At 45.5% G+C, this 19,955-nt stretch overlaps 1 protein-coding gene across 1 annotated transcript in view; it reads right to left on the bottom strand.

The window, feature by feature from the left end:
• LOC115465558 (serine/threonine-protein kinase MRCK alpha-like) overlaps nt 1-19,955 on the bottom strand; it is an 806,479-nt gene that overhangs the window by 206,748 nt on the left and 579,776 nt on the right.

Below are 19,955 nucleotides of genomic sequence, written 5' to 3' on the forward strand. Positions count from 1 at the left end.
AACCCTGTTATAAAACACTACCTTTCTGATCATTCCAACCACAGAAATTTTAAAGATAAAGCTTGTAGAATCCTTCAAAACCTTAAATAATTCCTGTTAGCTCTGATAGATAAAGGGTAAAGAGTTCCACACAGAAACCGCCTGATAAAACAGTAAGGCTATCAGCAATCTTACAGATACAATTTTTCTTAATGAAGGATAGCATAGTAACAATAAACCACGCAGGCCAAAGGAATTACAACTAGCTAAAGGATGTACTAAATCAATCACATACGGTAGCGCTTCTCCATATAGTATTTTAAAAGTCATTATGCACAGGTTGAACTCAACTCTGGCTTCCACTGGGAGACAGTGCAGGTAATGAACAGTAGTGACAGAATCAAAATCTATGAAGAGAATACATCAGCCTCACCACCGTATTACGAATTATTTGAAGCTGTCTAACAAAAACCTTAGTACAACCAGAGAAGAGAGTAAGACAGTACGGAAATGCTTATGACATGGGACACCAGGGAAACATTCAAGGTGGTGGATCGAGGGGGGTAGGCAAACAGTTAGAGGGTAGAGGGCTCAATCAGCCACCAGATTTTTAGGGATGAGATAAGGGACTGGATTTGTAGAGTCCAACATGTTTTTAATGTCTCCTTTCCTATCACTGCATGAGCCATTCTCTGCTCACAAACTGATAGGAAACAAGATATTTATTCATGATGCAGCTTATTGCTGCATCACACATGGGTTTTTTTTTCTGACAGTGTACACTTTTTAATGCAGTGGTAATTTGCTTGCTATTAGTTTACTGCATTAAGAGTAAAAATATTTTTAGCATGTATGTTACACAGTGTGCAGTACAGCTTAGTACAGCATTCTAATGCACTGCTTTCTGCACCGAGACCAGAGAAAACACAGCTACACCCACATACACGGGTTGGAACAAATCCTTGAACTATGCTCAGCATGCTTTTCTCACTTGTTCCTGGCATTTATTTGAAATTATACAGAAATGGCAGTCAGTGTAAGCATGTATTTTATTCTATAGTACCACAATATGTACTGTTATACACTGGTTTATGCTTATAAATCTAAATATATAAATATATATAAGTACATAAGTGTTGCCATACTGGGACAGACCGAAGGTCCATCAAGCCCAGCATCCTGTTTCCAACAAGTACCTGTCAAGACCCCAAAACAGTACAATAATTTTATGCTGCTTGTCCTAGAAATAAGCAATGGATTTTTCCCAAGTCCATCTTAATAATGGTCTATGGATTTTTCTTTTAGGAAGCCAACCAAACCGTTTTTAAACTCCGCTAAGCTAACTTCTTTTACCACATTCTATGGCAATGAATTCCAGTTTAATTACACATTGAGTAAAGAAATAATTCCTCTGGTTTTAAATTTACTACGTCGTAGCTTCGTTGCATGCCACCTAGTCCTAGTATTTCTGGGAAGAGTAAACAAGTGATTCATGCCTACCTATTCCACTCCACTCATTATTTTATAGACCTCTATCATATCTTCCCTCAACCGTCTGTTCTCTAAGCTTTAGAGCCCTAGCCACTTTAGCCTCTCTTAATATGGGTGTCATCCCATCCCCTTTATCATTTTCATCGCCCTTCTCTGTACCTTTTCTAATTCCACTATATCTTTTTTGAGATGTGGTGACCAAAATTGCACACAGTATTTGTGGTATGGTCGCACCATGGAGCGATACAAAAGCATTATAATGTTTGCATTTTTGTTTTCCATTCCTTTCCTAATAATACCTAACATTCTATTTGCTTTCTTAGCTGCCACCGCACACTGAGCAGAGGGTTTAAACATATCATCAATGATGACACCTAGATCCCTTTTCCTGGTCGGCAAATCCTAATGTGGAACTTTGCATTACATAGCTATAGTTTGGGTTCTTCTTTCCCACGTGCATCACTTTGCACTTGCTCACATTAATCGTAATCTGCCAATTGGACGCCCAGTCTCCCAGCTCAGGTCCTCTTGTAATTTTTCACAATCCTCTTGCGATTTAACAACTTTGAATAACTTTGTGTCATCAGCAAATTTAATTACCTCACTAGCTACTCCCATCTCTAGATCATTTATAAATATGCTAAAATGCAACAGTCCCAGCACAGACCCCTGGGGAACCCACTATCTACCTTTCTCCATTGAGAATACTGACCACTTAACCAGTTTTTAATCCACAACAGGACACTACCTCTTATCCCATGATTCTCCAATTTCCTCTGGAGTCTTTGATGAGGTACTTTGTCAAATGCCACAATATTGACTGGCTCACCTTTATCCACGTTTGCTCACGGTGAGGCATGATTTCCCTTCACTAAATCCATGTTGGCTTTACCTCGTTAATCCATGCTTTTGAATATGCTCTGTAATTCTGTTCTTTATAATAGTCTCTACCATTTTGCCCGGAACTGATGATGTCAGGCTTACCAGTCTATAATTTCCCAGATCACCTCTGGAACCTTTTTTGAAAATCAGTGTTACGTTGGCCACCCTCCAATCTTACGGTACCATGCTTGATTTTAAAGATAAATTAAATATTACTAACAATAGTTCCGTAAGTTCATTTTTCAATTCTATCAATACTCTGGGATGAATACCACCTGGTCCAGGTGATTTGCTACTCTTCAATTTGTCCAATTGCGCCATTGCATCTTCCAGGTTTATAGAGATTTCATTCAGTTTCTCTGAATGCTATGGCATCACAGAGCAAGGGTTCTCAACAAAAAACACACCCAGCCAGTCAGGTTTTCAGGATATCCACAATGAATATACATGTCAGAGATCTGTATGCACTGCCTTCATTATATGCAAATCTTTCTCATGCATATTCATTGTGGGTATCCTGAAAACCAGACTGGCTGGGTATGTCCTGAGAATTGCGTTGAGAACCACTGCCATAAAGGCTTTAAAAGAACACATCTCTAAACGCCTTTAAAAACTTGGCTAGCAAAGATTCTATGGACATAAGAAGGAAAATAGAACAAATAGAGAATTTCAACAGGCGCCTAAATCTCCGTCTTTTGAATTTTCCTATTATTGCTGGGGTAACTCTAATAGATACCTTTCATAGATACCTGTTAGAAATTTTGAATATTCCTCAAGAGGCAACCCCACCGGTAAATAAGATATATTTCATTCCTAAATCTAGAGGAGAAGTACAAGGACCTGAAAAGGATATTGCTGACTTACAAAATATCTCAGATATATTGGAACAATCTTCAGATGTTATAATGAATAGAGCTACTGTGATTGTTTCTATGGTGTTTGAGCAAGACTATAATACTATTTTAAGACTATACTTCCGGAATTCTAAAGCTCAATTTTGTGGCTCCAAAGTATGGATATACCCTGACGTCACTAAATCAACTCAACAAAAAAGGAAGATGTTTCTTGCTTTAAAACAAAAAACTTTAGATTTAGGTGCTTCCTTTTTTCTCGCTTATCCCTGTAAATGTGTAGTTAATTTAGGTCAAACTAAATACATTTTCGTTTCACCGGAACAACTTAAAACGTTTGTGGAATCGAAACAGCTAAATAATGTATAACTTGGAATAAGTGCAGCCTATACCTTTAATTTATGTTTATTAATACACACTTCTCTGATTCTTTTTTCCCCCCCGTTTACATTTATAATTGAGGTCTAAGAAAGGTTATATAATATAATATGAATATAATTATACTCTAAATTTAGAGATTTATCTCTTATGTTTATTGCATAGTTACTTAATTGTATGATAATGTATATTTGGAGTTATGTATATTATTCCCACCTGTATTTCTGAACAAGGGGATCCTTGATTATTGTAATTAAATTATAAATAAAAATTAAAAAAAAAAAAAAAAAAAAAAGAACACATCTAAAAATTATTGACCCAATACAACGTTTATTTATTTATTTGTTACATTTGTATCCCACATTTTCCCACCTCTTTTGTAGGTTCAATGTGGCTTACATAGTGCCGGACAGCTGTTTCCAGACTCCGGGGTAAACAAATACAATGTGGTGTAGTGGTAAGATACTGTTCATGCGCTTTAAAATAGCATAAATAGCATTCCACTATTTTCCATAAAGTGCTTACGAATGTATTTCTATTTAAGACATACACCAGAGCAGTAAAGCTCCTATAGAAGGGAACCCCATCCTTGGTCCCTGAGGGCCGTAACCCAGCTGGGTTTTCAGAATTTTCACAATGAATATACATGAGATCTATTTGCATACAATGGAGACACAGCATGCAAATACACTCATGCATATTCATTACTGAAATCCTGACTAGGTTGTGGCCCTCAAGGACCAAGATTGGCACACTTGCCCTATAGTATTCCCTCAGTACTCCAGGTGACTTGAGGTCAGTGCAAAAAGAGATTTGAGTAAGTTTATTTTTTTTTTTAGTTTCTTTACTTCCAAGCCTCAGTTTTAAAAGAAACTGTTTACCTTCCTGAGTCCTTGGGGTTACTTTGGATTTTGTAACTATTTTTTGGCTCACAGTTCAGTCAACTTTAGAAAATACTTGTATTACAACTAAAACAAAGTTATGCTATAATTTACTACACCTTATCTGCTAGAAGGTACAAAATAGCTTAACAACTGTTTCACTGTATTAACACAAAAAAACCACAAGATTTTTTGTGTTCATTTTAACACTGCAGTAAATAACCAATGCTTTACTTCCACTGTCTGCATCTTTCCCCAACTACAACTGGATTCTGTTACTATTTTTGGTTGCTTAATCTTCAACTGGTAGGCTATTCCATAAATCTACCAACCTCTCAGTAAATCAGTTTTCCATATGAGCCTCCTTCCTTCCAACTTTATGTCAAGACACCCTGAGCATCTATGGAAAATGTTACCTTCTTGTACTTTATTGAACCTTGCTTGACAGCTGAATAATTCTATCACATTATCCCTTTCCTTTAGGGATGGTATAAATTTCTTTTACCATTTTACATATGACTAGAATTGCGAGCCATACGCCAATTTGGTAGCTGTTTTCTGAACTGCTTTCATCCTTTTAAAGTCATGGCCTCCAGAATCAAACACAGTACTTTAGAACAGGTAAAATGTCACCAGTGACTTCCATAAGAACAATATTTCCATAATTCTAATTCAACTGAGGATACTGTTAGCCTTCTCTACCTCTTTATGCAACCAAACAGCTATCTTTAAAGATTACTCACAGCTTCCTATCTTGTTTGGTATCTGCAAGTTTTTGCTTTCCTAATTGACAGGTGGCTAATATACTTGTATCTTCTCTCTGCATAGCTTTTAGATCCTTGAATATTATTCTAGTTTTTTTTCCTCTTCTTCCTAGTGTCTGAACTCTGACTTATTTTTTACTAACAATCAAATTTTTCCGCTCAAGTTCTTTCACAATGACACTTAAGATTGTTAGCCCTCTAGGGACAGAGATATTGCCTGCATATAATAAATGGTTGTACTACAGAAAGGTGGTATATCAAAATCCATGACTCATAACCATTTTAATACAAATACTGAGCAATATTAGCTCTAACACTGAGCCCTATAACTCCACCGCAGCTCACGTTTCCTTTACCAGAGTAGGCCCCACTAACCATTACTCTTTGAGTTCTGATATTTGTACAGACCCTCACTCAATTCTCCTCTGTCCTATTCCCATACAGGCGTTGAACAGTTTCTAAAGCCTTACTTAAGTTCAGACAGGCCATGGCCTCTATACATTCTCATCCAGAACTTTGGTCACCTCATGAATGGGGCTTTAATCAGTGAAATGTACACAATTAACTTTTTTTCTTTTAAGTAGAAAAGGGCTTTAAATTAAATGCTATTACACTAAACAGTTTTAATATTAGGAGGTTTTCAGAGGGGTCTCTTCTGGTATAGAGCAGTCTATCATTTTAAAGCCCCTGAAGACAACAAACAGTAATTGTAATGCCTGTCATTCATGCATGACCTCTAAAATATTGCGGTTCACCCTTATCATTCAGCAGAGGACTGTTTATGCCATTCAACAACAGAGCAAGCAACACAAAATAATTAAGGTTCAATGCATTTTGGAATGAAGGAAACTGTCTTCACCAAGTTCTGGATTGGTATGACGTCAAAACTATTCAAGATGTCATAAATACTAGAGGTTAGACACATTCTTAACTAAAACATAGGTTGTGCAAGAAACTCCCTAAAGAACTGAGAGGTGTTAAGTGTTCCAGCAGTACTGAAGATAATTGAACCAGTGAATATAATTTAAATTAAGACTGAAGTAATCAATCTGGATAAATAAAAATCAAGCAGCCATTTCCATAGTCTTCAAAGCATATCATTAAAAGAGCAGCAGCAGGAGATCACAACATGCAGCAACGTTTAGATAAGCTAGCACATGTGGCTTAGAATGGTCATCAAACAGAAAGCATATGCACCACAGGCAGAAGGGGGCTGGGAGATGGGAGTACACAGAGAGTAAGCCAGCCTCTTACACGTCTGCCTTTGTTAGCTGGAATACAGGACGGAGAGTGCTTCAACAAAGAGAGGAGGAAAAGACATTACAAACAACAAAACACAATCTCTACCTTGACAGAATTGTTAAAGTACGAAAAATACTAGAATTGAACAAATATTTGCAAACTGATTTTGTTAGGAAAGAATAGACATGATGGAATGAGAGGAGTTGGAAGGAATGCTTATGCAGTATGCATATTTGCACAACATGTTTACTCTTTCACAAATATTGTATCCTTACAATTGACAAAAACATGAAATCAATAACTTTAATATTGTATATACTTAGAATCTAACAAAATGATATAAAACAGTAAAAAGTTCTCACTTTTTCCTACACAACAATTCAAATATCTAAAGATGACCAAAAATATCACATATCATTAGGATATCTGACTCTCTCTTCACCACTGGAAAATTTCACTTTATGGCACCTTTTGCTCCCCTAGGCACCCGTTAAGGTGAAAGATGGCTTTTGTCAGAGAAAGCCAGTGTCTGCTTCATGAAAAGGAAGTATTTTGTTAATTATGTGAATGTTTTTTCCTGAAGATACTGTGTCAAAAGCACGATCATAACAGATGCATCTGCAGAGAGATTTCTTGACAGTACTTTTAACAAAATGGGAAAACAATTTAAGTAGTACACTAACCCCCCCCCCCCCCCCCCCCCCCCCCGTTAGTGTGGCCTAGTAAACAGGGGGGTAAATGATTTACCATCGGAGTCACCAACTAGAAGTAGCTCAGTACCACAGGCTACTGATTCATGTAGTACCTGAATAATGCTGCTTGTAAGCAACCTTGCAAGCAGCATTATTCTACTGCACCAGGGGTATTAAGCAACAGAAGTGTGGCCCAATGGTCCCAGTTGGCACCTTAAAATGGCCAGTTAAACACAGGCAAAGCTGCTCCCTACCCTTTGGGATGACAGTACTGGACTCCCCACCCCCCCCAAATCCATCCTTCCCACACAATCCCTCAAACCCATAAGTATTCCCCCCAATCACAACCCCTCGCCAAACTGGAAGTCCAACCCATATCTGGGTAACCCTCTTCCGGGTCCTATGGCTTCTCTTGTCTTTGCAGGCTGGGTTCAAAATGGTACCAATCGCTCCTGCCTGACCCTACTAAGGATAAGCCGGGGTGTGGGGGTGGGGTGGGGGAGGGAGAGGGCTGGCTGGCTCTGGATGAAGGTGCCAATGATGTCATCGTTATCAGTCATTTTAATTAGTCTGTTTTACAACATTTGGTTCTAAATTTTGTAACATTAACTGTTCTTATATATTAACATTCACATCTAACTCAATTGTACTAATGATTTTGATATGATTTTAATATCAATTTTGTAAATGTGTTCTATAAGTGTTTGAGGTTATCATAATTGATATTTACAATTATTAATTTATTTCCTCTAATAATGTTTGCTAAGGTAAAATTATGTATAATCATACCTGATAATTTTCTTTCCATTAATCATAGCTGATCAATCCATAGACTGGTGGGTTGTGTCCATCTACCAGCAGGTGGAGATAGAGAGCAAACTTTTGCCTCCCTATATGTGGTCATGTGCTGCCGGAAACTCCTCAGTATGTCGATATCAAAGCTCCATCCGCAGGACTCAGCACTTAGAGAATTACACCCACGAAGGGACACTCTGCCCAGCTCACCACCGCCGAAACGGGGGAGGGGAATTAACCCAGCTCATCCCCACACAAGTGGGGGAGGGGAATCCGTCCAGCTCATCCCCGCGGAGCGGGGGAGGGACACCACACCCGCCGATGCGGGGGGATCTGGCTTATCCTGCAACCGCAACCGCGGGAGGAGCTGACTGACCCTAACACCGCCGAAGCGGGAAGGGTACAAAGCTGCCCTACAGCCGCACGAAGCGGGAGGGAGTGCCGGCAGAATTTATGTCTCAATCCAGCCCCGTAAAACGGAGGGGAGAGGAATGCAGCAGCTCACTGTAACACAAACTCGTCTCAACTCTTGAAGAATCCAAGTGAAAAAACTTGAACACGAAGTCTTTCTGAAGAAACTGAAGACTAAACTTGAACCTGAAATGCAACCAGAATAAAAACAGTACAGATATCTGGGAGGGGCTATGGATTGATCAGCTATGATTAATGGAAAGAAAATTATCAGGTATGATTATACATAATTTTACCTTCCATATCATCAAGCTGATCAATCCATAGACTGGTGGGATGTACCGAAGCAGTACTCACCCAGGGCGGGACATTGAAATCCCTGACCTCAACACTGAAGCTCCAAACCGGGCCTCCGCCCGTGCAGCCACAGTCAAACGGTAATGCTTGGAGAATGTATGAGCCGAAGCCCAAGTTGCCGCCTTGCATATCTCTTCCAAGGAGACGGACCCGGCCTCTGCCATCGAGGTCGCCTGAGCTCTCGTGGAGTGAGCCTTCAGCTGGATAGGCGGCACCTTCCCTGCGGCCACATAAGCCGCTGCAATGGCTTCCTTGACCCATCTTGCCACTGTAGGCTTAGCAGCCTGCAGACCCTTACGAGGACCTGTAAACAGGACAAACAGATGATCCGATTTCCGGAAATCATTGGTCACTTCCAAGTATCTGATGATGACTCGTCTCACATCCAGATATTTAAGAGCAGAGTACTCCTCTGGGTAGTCCTCCCTCCGAAAGGAAGGGAGACAGAGCTGCTGATTCACATGGAAGCGAGAAACAATCTTGGGCAGGAAGGAAGGCACTGTGCGAATAGGCACTCCTGCTCAGTGAACTGCAGAAAAGGCTCTCGACATGAGAGCGCCTGGAGCTCGGAAACTCTTCTGGCTGAAGTGATAGCCACCAAAAAGACTGCTTTCAACGTCAGGTCTTTCAGAGATGCCCTCGACAAGGGTTCAAAAGGCGGCTTCTGCAAGGCTCTTAACACCAGGTTGAGATTCCACGCAGGCACCACTGAGTGCAGAGGAGGGCGCAGGTGATTAACTCCCTTGAGAAAGCGCACCACATCTGGCTGCGAAGCCAGGGAAGCACCCTTCAGGCGGACCCTGAAGCAAGCCAGAGCCGCTACCTGGACTTTAAGGGAACTGAGCGACAGGCCTTTCTCCAGACCTTCTTGCAGGAACGCCAACACTGAAGAAATTGGAGCAGTGAAGGGAGAAAGTGAGCCTGCTTCACACCACGCTGCAAAGATACGCCAAACCCTGGCGTAAGCAGTAGAAGTAGAGCGCTTCCTCACTCTTAGCATAGTGGCAATGACCTTGTCTGAGAAGCCCTTCTTCCTCAGACGCTGCCGCTCAATAGCCAGGCCGTAAGACCAAAGGGGGAGGGATCCTCCATCACCACGGGACCCTGATGTAACAGGCCCTGCTCCACTGAGAGCCGCAGAGGATCGTCGACTGAGAGCCTGATCAAGTCCGCATACCAGGGACGTCTGGGCCAATCCGGACCCACCAGGATTACCCTGCCGGGATGCTTTGCCACCCGGTCTAGCACCCTGCCCAACATGGGCCAGGGCGGGAACACATAGAGAAGCTCTTGTGTCGGCCACTGTTGGAGAAGAGCATCTACTCCCAGGGATCGAGGGTCCCGTCCTCTGCTGAAAAAGCGCGGCACTTGGCAATTGGCCGATGACGCCAACAGATCTAGGCTCGGCTGGCCCCAGCGCTTCGTGATGTCCAAGAACGCCTGAGCAGATAGTTGCCACTCTCCGGGCTCCAAGGTATGGCGACTGAGAAAGTCCGCCTTGACATTCATGACTCCGGCAATGTGGGCCGCTGAAAGCTGCTCCAGGTTCGCTTCCGCCCACTGGCATAGACTCATAGCCTCCTTGGCTAGAGGGGCGCTCTTGGTACCTCCCTGGCGGTTGATATAAGCCACAGCCGTGGCATTGTCCGACAGGACCCGTACAGGCTTCAACACCAGTACCGGGATGAACTCCAAAAACACCAACCGAATGGCTCTGAGTTCCAGGAGGTTGATAGACCACTTGCCTCTGCAGGAGACCAGAGCCCCTGTGCTGTCCTTCCCAAGCATTGGGCTCCCCAGCCCATCAAAGAGGCGTCTGTCGTGACGACAATCCACTCCGGGGTCACCAGAGGCATTCCTGCAGACAACTTGACTGTCTGCGTCCACCAGCTCAGCGCCTTGCGCACTGCTGGGTCCAAGGGAAGGCGCACAGCATAATCCTCCGACATCGGAGTCCAGCGCAACAGCAGAGATAGCTGTAGTGGTCTCATATGAGCCCTGGCTCAGGGCACTACTTCCATCGTGGCCGTCATAGAGCCCAACAGCTGCACGTAGTCCGAAGCCCGAATAGGAGAGGCTACTAGGAACTAGTCCACCTGAGCCTGAAGCTTGACAAACCGATTGTCTGGCAGGAACACTCTGCCCACTTGGGTGTCGAATCGAACTCCCAGATACTCCAGGGACTGAGTCGGGCGCAGCTGGCTCTTCTTCCAGTTGATGATCCATCCTAGGGAGCTCAAAAGAGCAACTACCCGGTCCATAGCTTGCCGCACTCTGCATAAGAGGGGGCTCGGATCAACCAGTCGTCCAGATAAGGATGGACTTGTACTTCTTCCTTTAGCAGGAAGGCCGCTATGACCCCCATTACTTTGGAAAAGGTCCGCGGAGCAGTAGCCAACCCGAAAGGGAGGGCTCTGAACTGGAAGTGTCGTCTCAGGACTGTAAAACGCAGAAAGCGTTGGAGAGGAGGCCAGATGGGAATATGCAGGTACGCTTCCTAGATGCCCAAGGAAGCCAAGAACTCTCCTGCCTTCACTGCCGCTATAACAGAGCGGAGAGTCTCCACTTTCAAGGCCCGATTGACCCCTTTGAGGTCGAGGATAGGCCGGACAGAATCTCCTTTCTTTGGTACCACAAAGTAAATGGAGTAACGTCCCTTGCCAATCTGATTTTTTGGCACCGGAACGACCGCACCCAGGCGGATCAGGTTGTCCAAGGTCTGCTGCACTGCCACAGCTTTGACCGGAGACTTGCAGGGAGAGAGTACAAACCCGTCTCTTAAGGGTCGGCAGAACTCTAGCTTGTAGCCGTCTCTGATGACTTCCAGCACCCAAGCTTGTGAAGTTACTGTGGTCCGCTCACCCAGAAACGAGGACAGCCGTCCTCCAATCTGCACTGGGGCGTGGACCAAGGCCCCGTCACTGGGTACGAGACCCTGGGGGAGGACCGGAGGGAGCACCTCCGGGACGGCGGTCTCTGCGAAATGAATGCTGCTTGGGGGAGAAAAACCTCTTGAAGGAAGAGGGGGCAGAGGAGCCCGACCTGCCCGGGCGGTACCGACGGGCTTCCTGAAACCGTCCTCTGGAGGTACCGGGACGAGTACTAGCCCGAGCCCTGACCTCTGGTAACTTCTGCCCTTAGACGTGCCGAGATCGGTCACGATTTTGTCCAGCTCGACCCCAAAGAGCAGCTTGCCTTTAAAAGGCAATCTAGCCAGGCGGGATTTAGAGGCGTGGTCAGCAGACCAATGTTTCAGCCAAAGCCACCGCCGCGCAGAGACTGTCTGAGCCATGCCTTTAGCTGAGGCTCTCAAGACATCATACAGCAAGTCTGCCAAATAGGCTAGGCCCGATTCCAGGGCCGGCCAATCAACCCTCAAGGAATGATCCGAGGGGGAAGCCCGCTGCACCATAGTCAGGCACGCCCTGGCCACATAGGAACCGCAAACCGAGGCCTGCAAACTTAAAGCAGTTGCCTCAAAGGACGACCTTAAGGCCGCCTCCAATCTTCTGTCTTGGGCGTCCTTTAGGGCCGTGCCACCTTCCACCGGCAAAGCCGTTTTCTTAGTCACCGCAGTGATTAAAGAATCCACAGTAGGCCACAGATAGGCCTCACGTTCACTTTCAGGTAAAGGATAGAGGCGGGACATAGCCCTAGCCACCTTGAGGCTCGCTTTCGGGACATCCCATTGAGCCGAAATTAAGGTGTGCATGGCATCATGCACGTGGAAGGTTCTAGGCGGGCGCTTCGTCCCCAGCATAATGGCAGAGCCAACAGGGGCTGAGGGAGAGACGTCCTCCGGAGAGGAAATCTTCAAAATGCCCATGGCCTGCACTAACAGGTTGGGCAAATCCTCTGGGCTAAACGCGCTGCAGAGGGGTCATCCGCTCCATCCGAGCGGGGATCCGTCTCCTCCAAGGAATCCGCAAAGGACCGTTGGGAGACCTCAGACACGCTGCCCTCATCTACATCGGAGGAGACACAGTCCTCCAAGGCCTGGAAATCAACCCGAGGGCGTTTACCTCTGGGAACCTCAACCTCTTTATCAGAAGAGGGAGCAGGGGCAGCGTTGTGCATGAGGAAAGCCTGATGCAGCAGCAAAACAAACTCGGGGGAGAAACCCCCCAGACTGTGCACTTCCGCAGCCTGGGCAACAGCCCTAGACGCACCCTCAACCGGCGCTCGCAAGAGCGGGGGAGAAACATGCTGCGCATCCAAAATGGCGTCCGGCGCGACACTCCGCGAAGGAGCCGCGCGGGAAGAGCGGCGCTTACTTTAGCCGCTTTGTGCCCTCGCCCAAATTAAGGGCGTTCATGGCATTAATGTCTCCAACCTCAAGGGCGGCCCCGAAGAAGCCGTCCGAGCCGTGTGGCCGGCCAAGATGGCGGAGGCGAGGAGCGGGGGATGGGCGTTTATGGCGGGAAAAAACCGCCACGCCGGAGGAAGGACCGGGACATTCATCGGTCACGAAACTGTCACCCAACAAGGGCGAATCAGGCTGTAAGACCCCCGCATCCCCTCTAGAAGCGCTCAAGCGATCCGGGGAGCGACCCTTTGCGCCCTCGCCCTCCGACGCCATATGCCACGAGGAGAAGAATCGGGGAACCCCCTGCCCGCTATAAAAAGGTAAAAATTACCTGCTTGCCGCTCCGAGCTGTAACGAACTGGTGTCCCAGTGAGTAGCTGCAATGAACGTTTAAATAAACGTCGAAATAAACGCCTTTAAGGACGTTTAAAATTTTTTTTTTTTTTTTTTTAAACGGAGCCAGCGGGAGGGGGGAGAAAAGGAGGGACCTGGCACCACCAGGTTTGCACTTGCTCAAAAGAGCCCTCAACCCCAGGCCTCAACAAAACCTAAGGATTAGGCTTGGAGGCCTAGCCAGAGCTGCTGCTGTGTGTGACCACCACCTGCTGAGATAGAGAACATACTGGGGAGTTTCCGGCAGCACATGACCACATATAGGGAGGCAAAAGTTTGCTCTCTATCTCCACCTGCTGGTAGATGGACACAACCCACCAGTCTATGGATTGATCAGCTTGATGATATGGAAGATTTTATTTTATACATCGTGGAATTTGTGCCTCCAGTTCTTACATCTTTCAATACTGTTTGACAGTTGGATCTGACAGTCTATATTTAGGTGAAACATGACTACGTTGGGCTTTATAGTTTAACACCCTCAATAGAGTGCAACTATAAGACTGTCTTGATACTTCTTACATCTCCTCATCTTTGTGATCTGTTTTAAGTACACACAGGAAATCCAATAAGTTTGCATTTACCTTTCAAAAAGGAGACTATGATAAAATGAGGAAAGTGGTCAAAAAAAATTCAGAGAGCAGCTGCAAAGCTCAAAAATTTACATCAGGTTTGGATGATGCTCAGAAATACCATCCTGGAAGTCCAGACCAGATAGATTCCACGCAGGAGCAGCAGAACAGTTTTTTGTTTTGGGGGAGCCCAAGCTCTGCCCCCAAGCTCAACCCTACCATCAACACTTCCCTTTCCTACAATCTCATAGTTGTACCACCCCCCCCCCCCACCACAGCATCCAGCATCCTTTTCCCTTCTGTACCTCTGAACAACCTTCCCTCCACCACCCAAAGTGTCTAGCATTTCTCCTCTCCCCTCCCCCCAGTCTCCAGAATCTCTCTCTTTCCTTTCACCTCTCTCCATGACTTGTTAATTACTCTGTCTCCCTCCCTGGGGTGGTGGATTCTCCAAACTGCATAATACCAAAAGCTTCAGGGCTGGCAAGAATGGGACCTTGAGCATCTGTACATGTTTAAGGTCTGCCGGCTTCTGTCCCTTTTGGTCAGTCCCAGTATGGTGACGATTATCAAACATATAAACGGCAAGTGACCATACTCACTTGCAAATGCGCAGTACAGACTTCCCTCTCTGTCCCGCCCTCGCGTCAAGACGTCATGACGTCAGAGGGCGGGACAGGGAAACGGAGTTGAATTGTCAGACGCTGCCGCTGCCGCCTAGAAAGGAACATAGCTCGAAACAACCTCCACCCTCCCCGCAGCCGCTCCCGCCCCCTCCGTATCGGGCCCCCTGCACTGACCTGACAGCGCCTCTCACCTGCGTGTGGAAGCGCTGCAGGCTGTAGCGCTTTCACATGCAGGTGAGAGGCGCTATCAGGTCAGTGCAGGGGGCCCAGCACGGAGGGGGGAGGGAGTGGCGGCGATGAGGGTAGCTGGACATGGGGAGAGGCCATGGTTGCTGGACTTGGGGTGAGAGCAGGGCACAGAGGAGGGTTGCTGGACGTGGGGGGTTGGATCGGTGGCTGGGGTGAGGCCAGGGGAGAGAGGAGGGCTGCAATACTCACCTGTTTTTACGGGCTTAACAGCTAGTGTACATATAAACCATGGTGCATGGCTTAAGCCAAGGAGAGAGAGAAAATAGGAGTAAGCTCTGCCTACCTACTCCTAATGTCACTGATGGTGACTTAGCCCTTAAAAAAAAAAAAGAGCCAAATATGGTGTACAGCTGCATGCAATCACTGATACACAAACAAAGGGGTATGCCCTTTTGAGAGAACAAAAGGACACAGACTCTCTGGTTTTGCATGAGTGGGAAGACCTAAGAGGACAAATGTAAAGTTACGTACAATGAAGACTTTCCAGCTGTAATCCAAGGTCTGAAAGATGGTGTTGTAATTGTAGGCCCAAAGATAGAAGGTGACTTTTAGTTTCATCCTCTAGTACAGATCAGTTCAAGCCTTCTTTAGAAGTTTCCTTAAATCCAGTGCCTAGATCTACTCCACTTTTACCAACAGAGGATTCTTTTCTAGCTCCCATATCCCTCATTTTATCATCTTTTTTTTTTCTGAGGCAAATGAGCAAGGGTTATTACAGGTAGGATTTTCCATGAGGGAGGAATGAGTGCTGGGACAATGGGGTCTGAGAGATAAAAGTTCATCAGATAGCTGAATCATCTGAAATCTGTTGTCAAGGGGTACCCTATTTGACCAGCTGTTTATTCAGGAATAATGTTGGGGGCACAATGTTCTCTCTCTCTCTCCCTTCTCCTTGAGCTCTAGAAGACAATCACCCAGTTGAAATCTGCCTTATCCAATTGTCTTTCACAGTCATGTACATTTTCAGGTGAAACTACCAAATTTCTCCAATCAAGATATGGTATTGAAAGAGTGCTGCTGCTCATGAAAGAGTGGGGAAACTGGAAGCCTCTAATCAAGCTCTGGTTAGGAGCAAGTCCATATTCCAGTCCAAGGTGGAATATATGAAGAACACAATCCAGGTTAATAGTTTGTCTAACATTTCTAGGGCATATTATATACCTAATTCTAATTGCCGAATTAATCCAAGGGCTGGCAAAATTGAAGCTTTGATCTCTCCTGACAAAACCACAATGGTGGCTCCCTTTGTCTATATGACTGATACAGACTTGATAATGTAGTAGTACTTTAGGTTGCATCATTCATTATTTCATAGTCACAAGACTTGGGTTTCCTCCAAATATCATTATTGAACATTATATTTTGTTCTGTTCTCATTTATATGTTTTGAATTATTTACTTGTAATCTACCTGATATTCTTATGTACCTTAATTGTAACAATATTCTGAACTTCTTATTCTGTTAATGGTGATCGCCATTGCGACATAATGTAAGCCACATTAAGCCTGCAAATAGGTGGGAAAATGTGGGATACAAATGCAGCAAATAAATAAATAAATATACAGTTAATGACACCAATAAGTAATTTCTACTGGAGCTATATTCTTTTATAAAACTTCTGATATCCATCCATTTAAAGAATTTTCTGCATGATAAAGTGCAGGGATTAGGTAGGGTGGATCATGGGAATCGAGTGTTCACTAGCCCAAGTATTTTCTGGTTCTTTATGTGATGAATTTATCACTTGCACTAGGTTTGGCTGTACCCTTTTTATGGGCCAAGTATTTTTTTTTAAATATATACATATATATATACTAGTAAAAAAGGCCCGTTTCTGAAAGAAATGAAACGGGCGCTAGCAAGGTTTTCCTCGGAGTGTGTATGTTTGAGAGAATGTATGAGAGAGTGAATGTGCGCGTGTGTGTGTGCGCATGTGAGAGAGAGTGAGATTGGGTGCGAGTGTGTCTGTGAGAGAGAGAGTGTGTGTGTGAGATTCAGAGTGTGTGCCACCCCCCCATCCCTCCCTCCCCCTTCCCTTTGAGTTCCAGGGTTATCTCCTCCCTCCTTCCGAGTTCCAGGGTCGTCCCCTCCCTCCATCCTCCTTTCTCTCTCCCAGTTCCAGGGTCCCCCCTCCCTCCCAGTTTCAGGGTCGTCGTCCCTCCCTTCCTCCCATCCAGTTCCAGACCCCCTCCCTACGAAGGTTGAAAGTCATCTTGACTTACCTCGTTGGGGATACGGCGGCCGCCAGCAGCGGTAAAAGGCGTGCAGGCTCGGCCCTTTTCTCTCTCTCAGCTGTGGTGCCACCCTCATTTCCTGTTTCCGCAAGGGCGGCACCACAACTGAGAGAGAGAAAAGGGCCTAGGCTGCACGCCTTTTATCGCTGCTGGCGGCCGCCGTAACCCTGACTTGGTAAGTGAAGATGGAACGACTGGCACCGATACCTGAGTGGGAAGCGAGAGGGACGTGGAGTTGCGGAGGAGAGTGGCAGTGATGCAGAGTCCGAAGACAGTGAGACAGATGACCACAGTAACATCTCCTGACGTCAGGCACGCAGGCTTCTAATGTGGGAGAGTGACGTCAGGAGATGGCTACGAATGCAGGTAGCCTCACTGGAATGTTGCAGGAGCAAATTATATATATACATATATATATATATATATATATATATATATATATATATATATATATAGGCTGCAAGCTAATCACAGTTAACCATGTGATTAATGCATTAGTCACCAATTTCGGTGAAAAGAATAAGTGTGTCCAGAGAACCTAATCATGATTAAAGAATTTAATCGCGCTGCAGCATCTCCTCCAAACATCTCTTCTGCTCTCTTTCACTCCTGTCCCCTGTCCTCTGCATGATCCAGCATCTTCCCCCCACCCAACCAGGATTCAAAATCATCCCCTGTACATCTGCATAACTTAAAAATGGTCTTCAGCATAGACTCCAGAGATGGCTCTCTAGGCCTATTAAGTGGTCACCTGAATTTTTTCTGTTCCCTAAAAACCCCCCTGGCCTTACTACATCTCAATCCCTTTTGGTTCATCATGCTATGGCAGCTGCAAGGGTTACCTTGGCCGCTCACTGGAAGTCTCCTCAGGTTCCTTCTTTGGTAAAATGGTTAAATAAGCTGTGGTACATTTGTGAAATGGAGAAGCTTTGGGCCTTGCGTCATAAAACTTTGTCCAAGTGGGAAGCCATTTGGGAAGCCTTTGTGTCTCACTGTGAGTACTGAGAACCTGTGGTTGGGGGAGGGAGGGAGGGATGGGTGTGTGTGTGTTTCTTTTTTCTTCTTTTTCTTATGGGGGGGGGGGGGGGTCTTGCAACGATAAACCTGGTTCCACTGCATGAAAATAGATTTCATACTGATTCATTGTGGAAATCCTGAAAACCAGGCTGGGCTGTGGATCTTGAGGACTGGATTTGAGGACCCCTGGCCTATAGGGAGTGTGGCACAGAATATAAGGATTAAGTTAAATACCAGTATTTAATTAAACTCATTCACAGCCACTGTCTATCAGCCCCACAGTAAATGATGGCAGATACAGACCAAATCAGCCCATCCATTCTGCCCTGTAAGATGGTTAGGGTTGAAAATGTCAGTCCATGAAGGTTAAACCCTCCCAAGCGCCTTTCTCTAGGGTTGTTATTGCCACTTTGTGCAGGTTACCCTCTTTCCCCCATGATTTCTTCAAAGTGCAAAAGTCATTTAATTATTTCTTTGAGCAAAAGTGATTTATGTTTTATTTTCATCCTTTTGCCATTTAGGAATTCTTTTTAGTATCTTCTGTTTAAAGACTTAAACTTGCAGATTAACATTCAAAAGATTAAGGTAAAACCAAAACCTTTGAAGAAACTCTCTAACACCAAGTCTAAAAAGGAAGCAGGAGGCAGTGCTCAAAATTTTGGACACAGTCCATCAGTACTTTTGATGTTTGCACATACAAACTAAAATCTGTGGAGTTATTACACTGATGCCTAGCTCAGAACTCTGGTGCTGTTCCTAACAGTGTTGGAGAAATACTGCCTGATCAGCATATCTGAATAGATCCTTCATGCTCAACGCTAATGACATGCAAATTTAAGTGAGGTTACAGCATTGAGCATGAGGGAGCTTTTGGAGCGTTAAGGAGAGAGAGTTGCCTGGTACATGCACTCAAATGTGGTGCGCTAAGTACAACTTTTCAGCACATGCCCAGGACGCCGGTCATCACTGTCAGCTCTGGTGGCCTCCAGGATTCCCCTACCCAGCCCCAAGTAGGTAAAGCCCCAGTGGTCTAGTGGACCCCGGAACCTCCACCCCAATAGGTAATGCCCTGGTGGCCCCCCGGACGCCCCCCACAAATGCTAGAAACCCTGGTGGTTTAGTAAGGCCCCTGTCAAAGCCCCCCCCCCCACACCAAAGACATCTCTGGTGGCCTAGCAGCAACCCCCTGAACCCTTCATACCTGAAAAGGGAGGAGGGATGCAGTCCTAGTCCCTCTTCCTGCAGGCGCCACCTCAAAATTGCAGTGCCCTGCCTTGTGCATCCCAGGATGCACTGGGCAGGGCACCACCATTTTGAGTAGGGAGTGCTAGGAGGATGCACTGGGCAGGGCACCACCATTTTGAGTAGGGAGTGCTAGGCCCTCCTCCTTCTAGAAGGTAGGAGGGGGTTGGAGGGGTCACTGCTGGACCACTAGGGCTAGCCTGCAGTGGGGGTGAGGTCAGGTCGGGGTCCTGGGCAAGGGTCCCACTGGACCACCAGGGTTGTATTTTTTTTTTTTTTTTTGGGGGGGGGGGGGGGGGGGTGTTATGCCTTTGGGGGGCTGGAGGGTCAACTGGACCTCTAGGCTCTTACGTGCTTGGAAGGGGTGGGGGTTTGGGCGTTCACAAGACCTCCAGGTCCTTATGTTTTTTTTTTTTGGGGGGGGGGGGGATAGGGCTGTAACAGCAGAGTCCCATATTCCTCTCCTGCTGAGCACAACCCTAACTCCAGGTTCGAGCTGGCATAGGGTTTACCACAGGAGGAGAACCCTTGTTTGGAACGCTGGCCGCTGAGCACTGGGGAGGAATATGGAATGAGCTGTTTAGCACGCATT

The sequence above is a fragment of the Microcaecilia unicolor genome, chromosome 3 (assembly GCF_901765095.1).
Source record: "Microcaecilia unicolor chromosome 3, aMicUni1.1, whole genome shotgun sequence".
Taxonomy (NCBI): Eukaryota; Metazoa; Chordata; class Amphibia; order Gymnophiona; family Siphonopidae; genus Microcaecilia; species Microcaecilia unicolor.